Source organism: Staurois parvus, unplaced genomic scaffold (genome assembly GCF_062004578.1).
Source record: "Staurois parvus isolate SC_StPar_1 unplaced genomic scaffold, SC_StPar_1.0 ptg000282l, whole genome shotgun sequence".
Lineage (NCBI taxonomy): Eukaryota > Metazoa > Chordata > Amphibia > Anura > Ranidae > Staurois > Staurois parvus.
In genome coordinates, this window is record NW_028318078.1 from 8,170,135 (window position 1) to 8,182,182 (window position 12,048).

The following is a 12,048-nucleotide window of genomic DNA, read 5'->3' on the forward strand; positions in this document are numbered from 1 at the left end:
CACATCCTCCCCCTAGACTTCAGGGTAGGCCCAAGGACCCACACCCTCCATCCGTGAAAAACACACACATAAGAAACAGAAAAGTGACAAACGTGGGAAGTGAATAAATTAAATAAATAAATAGAAAATAAAAAAGTGGTACCGTGCCAAATTGTGCACAGACCAGGCCCTGAGGCCCGTAGCAAAAATTGCCCTGGACATAGCCAAAAGACCTGGTCCTTAGGGCGCTGTGCAAAAAGAGGTGAAAAACAGTGACCATGTGCCATCTTCACACTGTGGGGTCCCACACCCAAGTGTTACTAGTGGCACCCCTGAGAGCGTCTTCCTCAGGGGGCACTGAGTCTGCGGACTTTTTGCGTCCCCAGCCCCTGGCCAGACCAAGGTAGATCCGTCCGAATCAGGAGGTACTGGGTCTTTCCAGCTTTCCCAGAGGAATTACTCCCAAGGCCCCAGAGCGAATCGTGGCGCTCCCTGGTTTCTGTTCCTCCGGTCCAGCCTTCCGGACCCCCATCATACCAGTGAGGGTACTATACAACAGCCATCCCCGCAAAGCTAGAATGGCCGGGAGCACCCCCACTGGACACTGATAAGAACAGATACTACACTTGATCTTAGCCAAAAGGCCGAGAAGCGGTCAGGGACTCCTTGCATGTAAAGATGAGTTTAGGTGATTTCTGGACTCATCTCTAGTCAAACTTCAAACTTGCTGTCTTTTGTTACTCTGTAGCACCCTCTAGGCATGCTAGGGAGGTAACTTTAGTGTTGCTCACAGTAGTGAAGTGAGCATGTCTATTTGGATTACTTTATGTCAGTCTGGAGGGCTCTACAGGTCAGGCCTCTGGTACCTCCCCATGGTTCTGGAGCCTTCCAGAAGATTAGAAGCTAGTGGGCGGAGGGGTGGAAATAAAAATCTGCATATTCACGGAAGTCTGACCAATTCCAGGTAGGAGGCCTGGCAGTGTGGTAGATGAGCCCATAAATATGAGAGAGCCTAGCCATCAAGGGGAGTCTGGTGATCGGGTAGAAGATGGAGTGTTGAGGATCGTGAAGGCTGGGAGGGGACCCCGGGGAAAGGAGGCTCTGCCTCCAGGCTGGAGCTGAGGAGGAAGTAAGGAAGGAGAAAAAGTTAGACAGAGGGAACTTCACTACTAAGTCCTATCCAGGAGGAACCATTTTCAGCATGAACGACTAGCACTGCTAAAATGCCTGAACAAGCAGTTTTATGCAAAACTGCAAGATACAAAGGGCAGAGTGAGTACCGCTACACCCACAGCAAGCAAACCACAGAAACCTCTACACCCAAAAGCAAAAAGGCTGCCAGATGCAGTATCAAGCATGCTTTCACAGGGACAGTATCACAGCTAACCTAACCTAACTGGGACGCTTATCCAAAACGGCCAGGTGGACTGGCATTTTCTCACCAAGTACTGGGACTTTATGAGAGTTCACACAAGGGGACCTAGTGCTCTTTAAAGTAACTTTGCTTTTGGTGGGGTCATGATCAGACCACGGAACTGTGAGAATAGAGATGGAACACACAAGAGGGAGATGTTTAAGTAACACAAAAGCATGGTCAATTCTAGAGTGGGAATGATGAGGGTGAGAATAATAAGTAGAGGTGGAGGGTGGAGCTCGCGCCATAAATCTGTGTAAAAGACTTAGCTGCAGCAGAAGGATTAGCGTTCTCCGGGGGGTACTTAAAAAGGCTGAGTAGTGGGCAGGACAACAGTCCAGTCCACACACCAGCTCGAAGGGGGATGCAGTAGTCCACCAGAACGCCCCTTCAATTCTTCAAGGTTGACATGGCCACAAACTAAGAAAATTTCAGCCGGTTCATCAGGAACTGGAAGAATTTTGTACACTGGTGAACCTAATACAGTATATACACATGCTTCATAAAAAAACTTTAAAGCTCCTCTGTTTTTTTACCTCTGGCACACCTGTCTTGAATTCACCTGTTCCTGGAAGCCAACGTGCATACCTTCACTTCACGTCTTGCAGTGTTCCATTAATATCTGACTTATGAATTTCAGATAATTTTACACTAGCTGATATGAAAAAAAAAATGTCTTTTAGAAACCTGCAAGTGAAAAACAGTGTTAGGCTTTAGTTTTTGTTCCAGGGAAAACAAAAATTATTTTGCAAAATGTTATCTCTTGTTTAAAAATAGGCAGTCTCTGCCCCCCCCCGTAGAATCTGTGTAAAATCCAGGAACTCGAAGTTTGTATGAACTTTGTCTGTTTAGATGAACTGTATCTGAGCTCAGTTCTTCTGATGAAAGGATGTTTCAACATCCCAAATCAAATACTAGGACAACAAAGCTCATCTCTGATGACAACCACAGTGCTAACTGCTAAAGGTCTTTTTGGCCCAGGGAAATATTTCAACTTCATATGGTAAAATTTGAGTCAGTCAATACCCTTATAAATTATAAGTGGCTGAGGTTAAAGCTGAAGATAAGTCCACTGTACACTATTCCATCTAAAAATTAGGGTTGCTACCCATTGTTCTCAAGAAGACCAAATTGATGAGTGGATTGGTGCTAATAACATCAAGGTATAAAGGCCACTGCAGTATTTGGGTGCAGCTTATATAAAGTGGGTGCATGGCTAAATTGGTGTGGTCAGCCAGTGGCAGCATTTTTTAAACAATTTACCTGGCTTTTATTTACAAAAATGATAGAAACAGTACAACCTACACCATCCAAAAAGGAAGCATATAAATAAACATTACATTTATATATAATTAATTACAGTAAGTTACCTTTTTGTGTTTATACCTTGGGATTGAAAGCTGGTTCAAATTGTAAGAAAAACATTCACAGATTTTTGACAGATGTGAGACCTTGTCTCGGGCTCAGTCCCGAGAATGGGGTTTTGTAACAGACAATTATCATAGTGGGTGGCCTGAGGGTCCGACATCCTCTAGTGGGCCCCGTGCTCACTTCTTAGTACCATAGAGCTCGATTAGCATTTGCCATTGAATACCAGAATTGGCAGGTCTGCCACTGGCGCCCTGTGCTTTTCACAGATGAGAGCAGGTTCACCCTGAGCACATGTGACATATGTGAAAGGGTCTGAAGAAGCTGTGGAGAACGTTATGCTGCCTGTAACATCGTTCAGCTTGACCGTTTTGGTGGTGAGTCATTGATGCTCTGGGGAGGCATATCCATGGAGGGATGCACAGACCTGTACAGGCTAAACAATGGCACCCTGACTGCCATTAGGTATCGGGATGAAATCCTTGGACCATTGTCAGACCCTATGCTGGTGCATTGGGTCCTGGGTTCCTCCTGGTGCCTGACAATGCCCGGCCTCATGTGGAAAGAGTATACAGGTAGTTCCTGGAAGATGAATGAATTGATACCATTGAATGGCCCCCACGCTCGCCTGACCTAAACCCAATAGAACATCTCTGGGATATCATGTTTCAGTCCATCCGACGCTGCCAGGTTGCACCTCAAGACTGTCCAGGAGCTCAGTGATGCCCTGGTCCAGATCTGGGAGGAAATACCCCAGGACACCATCAGTCGTCTCATTAGGAGCATGTCCCAACATTGTCAGGTATGCATAAAAGCACATGGGGGCCATACAAACTACTGAGTACCATTTTGAGTTGCTGCAATGAAATTTTAGCAAAATGGACTAGCCTGCTGCATCATTTCTTCACTTTGATTTTCCGGGTGACTTTGAATTCAGTCCTCTGTAGGTTATTATTTTTATTTCCATGAAACGATGGGGCATCCTTACAGTATTAGCACATAACTCAGTCCATATCAGTATAGATATCCATCATGATATTTTTCCCCATTGAGATCTGATGTGTTTTCAAAGTGTCCTTTAATTTTTTTGAGATATATATATATATATTTCCCATTAATTTATTTATTTATTACACACACACCCAAAAAATGAAGTAAGAAGGCTTATGGGTGTGCTAACAGTGGGGGGTTTAAAGGGGCATAGTTAGTTACATTAAATCAACACCTTCTCCCTCTGTACTCAGCACCTATATACCACAGTCATTTTAACCACAAAATATGCTTTAATGATTGTGTCACAAGCAAGAGTATAACAGACATAAAAATCTCAGCACGCGCGTTGTACTAAAATGAAACTGTTCTGTATAGGAACAGAAAGAATAGAACAGTAAGTATCGGAACAAGAATACTATTACTTGCATTCTCCTAATTCTGAGCAAAGGCTCACTGCAAGATAGGTATTAGAACACACATGCAAATGTATTATCATGCACACTAATCAGCATGTGTGCATGCCCACGTGCATTCCCGGCGCTGGCATTAGCACCAAATGACTTATTTAGGCTGGACTGTGACATGAACAGATTGTTGAGGAGTCTTCAGCTAGTCCTTGCTTTACCTGTGCCCTGACCTGCTATATTTGTCTTCCCATGCTTGATCCAGTGTCCCTCTAAATCTGTCTTTGGATTCCTGACCTTGACTCATACGCTGACTCCGCTTTTGCCTTATGTCCCTGTACCTCACTGCTCAGGTGTGAACTCACTCCAGATTGCATCCTGGCAACCTTGCTAACCAGCTGATGATGACCTTTTGGTTCATGTCCTGACCTCTCTCCTGTCCACTGATCAAGTATCACTGTGTACTGGTCTCTTGTGCCTGTCTGGTTATCCAAGGCTATCCAGAACCTGCAACCAGCATCTGGCGATGCATGCTAAATCAGCCCTCATGCTACTCTGTGTCCTGCACCTGTCACCACTATCAGGGTGTTGGACAAGAGGAGCAGGAGAAGTCCCCTGTTCAGGTTGATCTCCACCAGGTACAAAACACAGCCTACCTTAAAGAAGAGCTTCAGGAGCATATAATAGACTTTTAGTGCAGTGGTCAGAAATATGAAATGTAAAACAGAGTGAGGAGAATTTATCAAAACTGGACTAGCTGTGTATGGCAACCTATCACCTTCTATGTTCAGCTTGTTCAGTTAAATTTTGAAAATGAAAACTATAGGCTCATTGGTTGACATGCACAGCTGCTGCAGATTCTTGCTGCTCCAGTTTTGATACATTTATAGTACAGGAGTAGGGGATGCATACTACACAGGCCACTTTATACAGTAAAACCAAACTTACTCCCTGTTCCCAGTACAATCAAACTCTCTCAAGCCTATACCCCCCCTTCCCCACATATCTCCCCTAACATCACTAAATCCACCCTCCCAACCTACCCCCTCAGTATAGACTCCCCTCCAACAAAGACCCCCCAGTACAACAGAATCCTAAGCACAAACCCCTTAGTAAAGACCATGTACACCAGACTGGTTGATGTTTCCTTGGGGTTGGCAATATGGGTTGGTATGAGAATAGGGGACAATCACATACCAGACCAAATTGCCAACACCGAGAGAAACAAAGCCCCTTTGCTTCAGATCAACCTTCTACATATTCTCACGGGACAGAGGGCTTGACTATTTGTCCAACACCATCCTCTTCAGATAATGTTTTGAATCCCAGCAAGTACACCACTACACATAACAATGATATACATTTTTTAGCTCTGACCGACACCGACCATCCCAAAGCAAAAAAAAAAAATACAGAAAGAAGAAGAGGCTGCAGAGGAAAGGAATCACAAAAAAGGCAACAGAACAGTCAGCTCACGGATTGGAAAGGTACCAGCTGATTGGCTAACAATACCAATATTCAAAAAAGGGTTGAGATATGTACCTAAAAATTACAGTCCAGTCAGTTTAACATCAATAATATGTAAACTATTGGAAAGGCTGATAAGGGACCATATTCAAGAATTTGTTTATGAAAATAGTTGACTAGTAATCAGCATTAATGTATGAAACATTGTTTTTGGCAGACTAATCTGTTCTACGATGAAGTAAGCTGTAATATGGATAGAGGAAGGCCTGTGGATGTAGTATACCTGGATTTCATGAAACGAATTTGATGCATTACCCTACAAAAACACTTAATTTACAAATTGAGATCTGCTGGAATTGACAAGAGTGTATGCACCTGGATAGAAAACTGGTTAAAGGAGCGTGCAAAGAGGGTGGTGATAGCATATCTTCTGAATGGTCTGGAGTGGTAAGTAGGGTACCACAAAACTCTGTCTTGGGACTTAATTCTGTTGAACTTGTTCATAAATGATATAGAGGTTGGTATAAATAGTTCAATCCCAGTGTTTGCTGACAATAAAAAGCTATGCAGGGTAATACATAGAAGAACTTGATAAAATAAAAGGATGGGCAATGAGGTTTAATATTGATAACTGTAAAGTAATGCACTTGGGGGCTTAAAATATGAATGCAAGTTACTCACTTAGGGGAGGACCTCTAGGGGAATTGAGGGTGGAAAAGACTCTGGGGGTCCCAGTAGATCACAAGCTCAGGAATAGAATGCAATGAAAAGGGTATGCATTATAAAGGGTATTTACTCAAGAGATAAACTATAATTCTACCACTTTACAAGACTGTGGTTCAGGCCTTATCTTGAGTATGCTGTCCAGTTCTGGTCACCAGTCCTCAGGAAGAATGTGCTGGAACTTGCAAGAGTCCAGAGAAGGGCAACAAAGCTAATAAGGGGACTGGAGGGCCTCTGTCAGGGCTCCCAGGTATGACCAGAGGTGTGTGACTGATGCAGGGAAACGCAGACTTCAGATATGTGATAAACAATACAATTTATTAACACTAACCATACAAACATAAACGCAGTGCAATACTAAACATAATACAGTGCAAACAAACCAAACCAAACCACCCACAGATAACAGTACATACAAGCAAGCGTCGTCAGGCAGGCCGGGTCAATATCAATTGGGCAAGTAGGTACAGGGGGAGCAAGCAGAGAATGGTCGGGGTCACAGGCCAGGTTCAGCAGGTAGCAAGCAGCGTAGTACAGAGGGTCAAGCAGAGGGATGGTCAGGGTCACAAGCCAGGGATCAGGACAGGTAGCAGAGAATCAGACAGGAACAGAGAGCAGGAACAGGATACAGGGCCCAAGAGAAACACAACACCAAGGCAGAGTCTTTGGGTCTGGCCATCCCTTAAATACCCCAGCATCATCAGTTCCAGGTGTTAGCTGGCTGAAAGGTTGAGTCTCTGATTGCTGGGAGCACCCGCTGGCCAGCCCTGGTACTGCAGATCAAAAGGCAGGTGAGTCCCACCATTGCTGGCCAGTCCATTCCTAACAGTACCCCCCCCCCCCAAGGAGCGGCCTCAGGACGCTCCAAACAGTCCTAGCTGGGCAAAATGTTCCACCGCCCGGGTCTGGTAACTGGCGGGATATCAAAGACTGGCACACCGGGCAGGACTCCGGGCAGCGGCACACCGGGCTGGACTCCGGGCAGAGGCACACCGTGCTGGACTCCGGGCAGAGGCACACCGGGCTGGACTCCGGGCAGAGGCACACCGGGCTGGACGCCGGGCAGAGGCACACCGGGCTGGACTCCGGGCAGAGGCACACCGGGCAGAGGCACATCGGGCAGTACTCCGGGCAGAGGCACATCGAGCAGAGGCACACCGGGCAGAGGCACATCGGGCAGAGGCACATCGGGCAGGACTCCGAGCAGAGGCACACCGGGCAGAGGCACACCGGGCAGAGGCACATCGGGCAGAGGCACATCGGGCAGGACTCCGGGCAGAGGCACATCGGGCAGAGGCACATCGGGCAGGACTCCGGGCAGAGGCACACCGGGCAGAGGCACATCAGGCAGAGGCACATCGGGCAGGACTCCGGGCAGAGGCACATCGGGCAGGACTCCGGGCAGAGGCACATCGGGCAGGACTCCGGGCAGAGGCATCAGGCTGAAGAGAGGCATCAGGCTGCGTACAGGCATCAGGCTGAAGAGAGGCTTCAGGCTGAGTAGAGGCTTCAGGCTGAGTAGAGGCTTCAGGCCGAGTAGAGGCATCAGGCCGAGTAGAGGCATCAGGCCGAGTAGAGGCATCAGGCCGAGTAGAGGCTTCAGGCCGAGTAGAGGCTTCAGGCCGAGTAGAGGCTTCAGGCCGAGTAGAGGCTTCAGGCCGAGTAGAGGCTTCAGGCTGAACCACGGAAGGCAGGCTCACCGGTTTGGATACTGGCAGGATGGTATTGGTTGGAAAGAATTTTCGCTTTTTTCTGGTTTTAACTACTGGAGCACTGCAAGTAAACGCAGGTCTGCAAACGAATGGAGCAGCTGGAGACAGAGAAGAACTGGAGGATGGAACAGGAGAGGGAGCGGTTGCTACAGAGGGCTCTTTTACAGGGTTAAAGGCAGGATAGGTGCAGCGAGTGGGAACAGGGTACTGACATGCGGTAGATAGCAGGGCAGGAGGAGCTGTTGGGAATGCAGGAATAGAGTTTTGAGGAAATAGATTACAAGCAGGACTGGGTCTTTGTAAGCTGACTGAGGCTGGGTGCAACAAATCTGTCCATGTCTGCAGTATGGGTTGAACAAAGCTGAGCTTACACAAAGCCTGTCTGGTCAATGACTGTACTGCGTTTATACAATCTCTTAGTGTCTGTGGTGAACATGTGGAATAACGCTCCAGAAAGTAACCCACATCATCCTCTAATAACCACACCAGGGACTCTACCTGGTCTGCACTAAATGGTGGCAAAAATTCATCCCTGCATTCGGGGGAACCAGATGAAACCAACTCAGCACAAACTTCAATCAAAGGCTGCACCTCAGAGAACTCTGTGCCCTGATCTACTAGAACATGAGCGAGCCGTATACATTCTAGCAGTTCATCCCGGGTATACTCCTTCAGAGTTTGATAAGCATACTCCCTGTCATCAAACACTAGCAGATATAAATATTCAACCTCATCCAGATCCATCCTTCCCATCAACAAGCCAAGATGGCTTCCCTGTGCAGCCACTTCTGGTCAGGATTGGCCTTGGTGTAATGTCAGGGCTCCCAGGTATGACCAGAGGTGTGTGACTGATGCAGGGAAACGCAGACTTCAGATATGTGATAAACAATACAATTTATTAACACTAACCATACAAACATAAACGCAGTGCAATACTAAACATAATACAGTGCAAACAAACCAAACCAAACCACCCACAGATAACAGTACATACAAGCAAGCGTCGTCAGGCAGGCCGGGTCAATATCAATTGGGCAAGTAGGTACAGGGGGAGCAAGCAGAGAATGGTCGGGGTCACAGGCCAGGTTCAGCAGGTAGCAAGCAGCGTAGTACAGAGGGTCAAGCAGAGGGATGGTCAGGGTCACAAGCCAGGGATCAGGACAGGTAGCAGAGAATCAGACAGGAACAGAGAGCAGGAACAGGATACAGGGCCCAAGAGAAACACAACACCAAGGCAGAGTCTTTGGGTCTGGCCATCCCTTAAATACCCCAGCATCATCAGTTCCAGGTGTTAGCTGGCTGAAAGGTTGAGTCTCTGATTGCTGGGAGCACCCGCTGGCCAGCCCTGGTACTGCAGATCAAAAGGCAGGTGAGTCCCACCATTGCTGGCCAGTCCATTCCTAACAGCCTCAGTTATGAGGAACAACTGCAAATATTAAGCTTATTCTTGCTGGAGAAGAGGCGCTTAAGAGGACATATGATCACTATTCAGTCTCAAGTCACATGGCCACCCAATGAAGTTGGATGAGAAGCTGCTTGACCTTAAATTGTGTGAGGGGTTCTTTACAACAGTTAGACAGTTTATAGTTAGAGCAGTAAAGTTGTGGAACATTTAGATGGGAACCTTAGCAAACACGATACACAGGGATATGAAAAATGGTAGTGATATATACACACATACAAACAACCACACAGGTTGAACTGGATGTCTTTATTCAATCTTACCAATTACTTGTATGTAACTAGGTACCAATCCTTCCAATATGGATACAATAAAAATATATATCTTATGTTCTTACACATTGGGTGATCAGGAACTATCCCTTCTCAATAAAGGGTTACATTTTCACCAGTTTAATCCAAATCCTTTGTTACTCTTCAAGGACTAGTCTTAGCTTTTAAGATATTCACACTCAATATTTGCTTAATGTTACACACACCGCATTTGGGCCTAAATCTCTTTTATCCACACCAAGTGAAGGGCTCCTACATTAAAACGTTTAATCACATGGCTTATGATGAATTCCTCAATGTTTGCAATAACACTAAGCATAGCGAGCACAATCATACTAGGGGCTAAAATCAAAGCCCTTAAGGTGCTACAGGAAAATAAGATTATCATAAAACAAGCGGACAAGATAGGGCTGTTATTCAGAACAGAGAGGGTTAACTACCAAAATCCATGCATCTCCTCTTGGACCACACCACATACTTGTAGCTTAGTAAGGACCCTTTATCAACTTTTAGGAATCGCCTCAAGGCCAGGGTAGATCAAGCACTTAATGATGGAGTTATTAACTAGAAGGAACATGCATTTGTGTACAAATAATTTTTTGATGTTGCCTATTTCTACCATCTCCACAAAATTCACAAGAACCTTACTAACCCACCTGGACATCTAATCATAGCTACCATGAACAGCTTAACAAACATCCTATTTCAGTACATAGACACTTTCCTACAGCCAGTTGTTACCACATTACTGTCATATATTAAGGATTCAAACCAGCTTTTATCACATTTGTTACATTACAGATGGGAACCCACCTACAGTTGGGTTTCCCTGGATGTCTGTTTTCTGTATACCTCAATTCCACAAACAATTGGTTTATTTGCAGTTAATTGTTTCCTTTCACAACAGTCAGACATGAACACCATCCAGGATAAATTTATACTTAACAGCACTAGGTTCACTTCACAACATAACCATTTCTGATTTCTTGACAAGTATTTGTTACAGATACAAGGTATGGCTATGGGTGCCAATTATGCACCTAGTTATGGCACAGTCCCAATGGCCTGATTTGAGCCCGAAAGCCATAGGAATGTGTAATGTTGTGTAAAATGGTGGAGCCTGAAGTGTTGGGGAAGGCTTCTCATACAGCCCTGGCTCAGGAGTCCCTGGTAATGTGACAGGAAATGCTGGGTGGAACGAGTGCCTGATAAGTCTCTTGCTGGTTTGTGCAGATGTGTGTCTGTAGAGCAGAGACCTCAGGACCAGACAAGCTGGACTGGAACTGATGCAGACATAGGATAGCAGATACGGTGGATGATCAGGCACAAGTCAGAAGCAGACAGTCTGGGTCGGCAACTAGCGAGCAGATGATGTTCAAGCAGCAGGCCGGAGAGTAGTCAGGAGTCAGGCCAACGTACAGCAGAAGGTAAGAGCAGAAGGATCAGGCAGAGATGTAGTCCAGGGACAAGCCAGGGGTCAGCACAGGCAGAGTTCAGAGCAGAGTCAGAGGCAGACCAGGTCAGTGACAGAAGAAGATCAAGCAGTAACTGGTATCAGGAACACAGGAACGTAGTAGACCAAATGGCACTGACAGACTGCACTAGTGCAGCTTAAATAGGCCTCCTGGCACCAATGCGCACTCGCCTTCACTCATGTGCACGTGTTCTGGTTCGTACACCTACGTTCCAACAATAGGCAGAGTTCCAAAGATTTGTGCGCCTGCACGCATGAATATTCTTTTTTTTCCTAATAGTTCCAAAGATTCATGTACCTGCACACACGAACATTCCTTTCCTGGCAGGATGTCTTGCAAAAAGCAAAAACAAAAAAACAGCTGTAAAGAACAAAAAAAAATGACCTATTGATTCTATAATTGGAACTGTTGGAGCCTCTTCACTGTCTGTTAATGAAACACATTGAGGTTAACCGTGCTACATTCTGGTCAAGTCAAATCTGCAACACCATCATTCATTCATATATTGCATGAGGCAGCTTTAATTAAAATCATAAGGGGCAGCTACATTATAATAATTGTTATTTTGGAGACTACCATACTTTTAGCATGTGCATGCCTAAGTTCTTTGGTCTTGTGCGATGCCCGTGTCCTCATTTAGTGGCATTTATTTGATCACCTTTTGGTCCTTGGCGGCCATAATTGATGTCACTGACTGCTTGCTGACTTTGCAGTCTGGACTGCTTATTTTTATGACTATTGTGTTTGTGTCTGTCTACCTTTGCAAGGTTTCCTTTAAA

At 45.7% G+C, this 12,048-nt stretch overlaps 1 pseudogene; it reads right to left on the minus strand.

The window, feature by feature from the left end:
* Window positions 1–519: 519 nt before the first annotated feature.
* LOC149458637 (U2 spliceosomal RNA) lies at window positions 520–635 on the minus strand (annotated as a pseudogene).
* Between the last annotated feature and the right edge of the window lie 11,413 nt (window positions 636–12,048).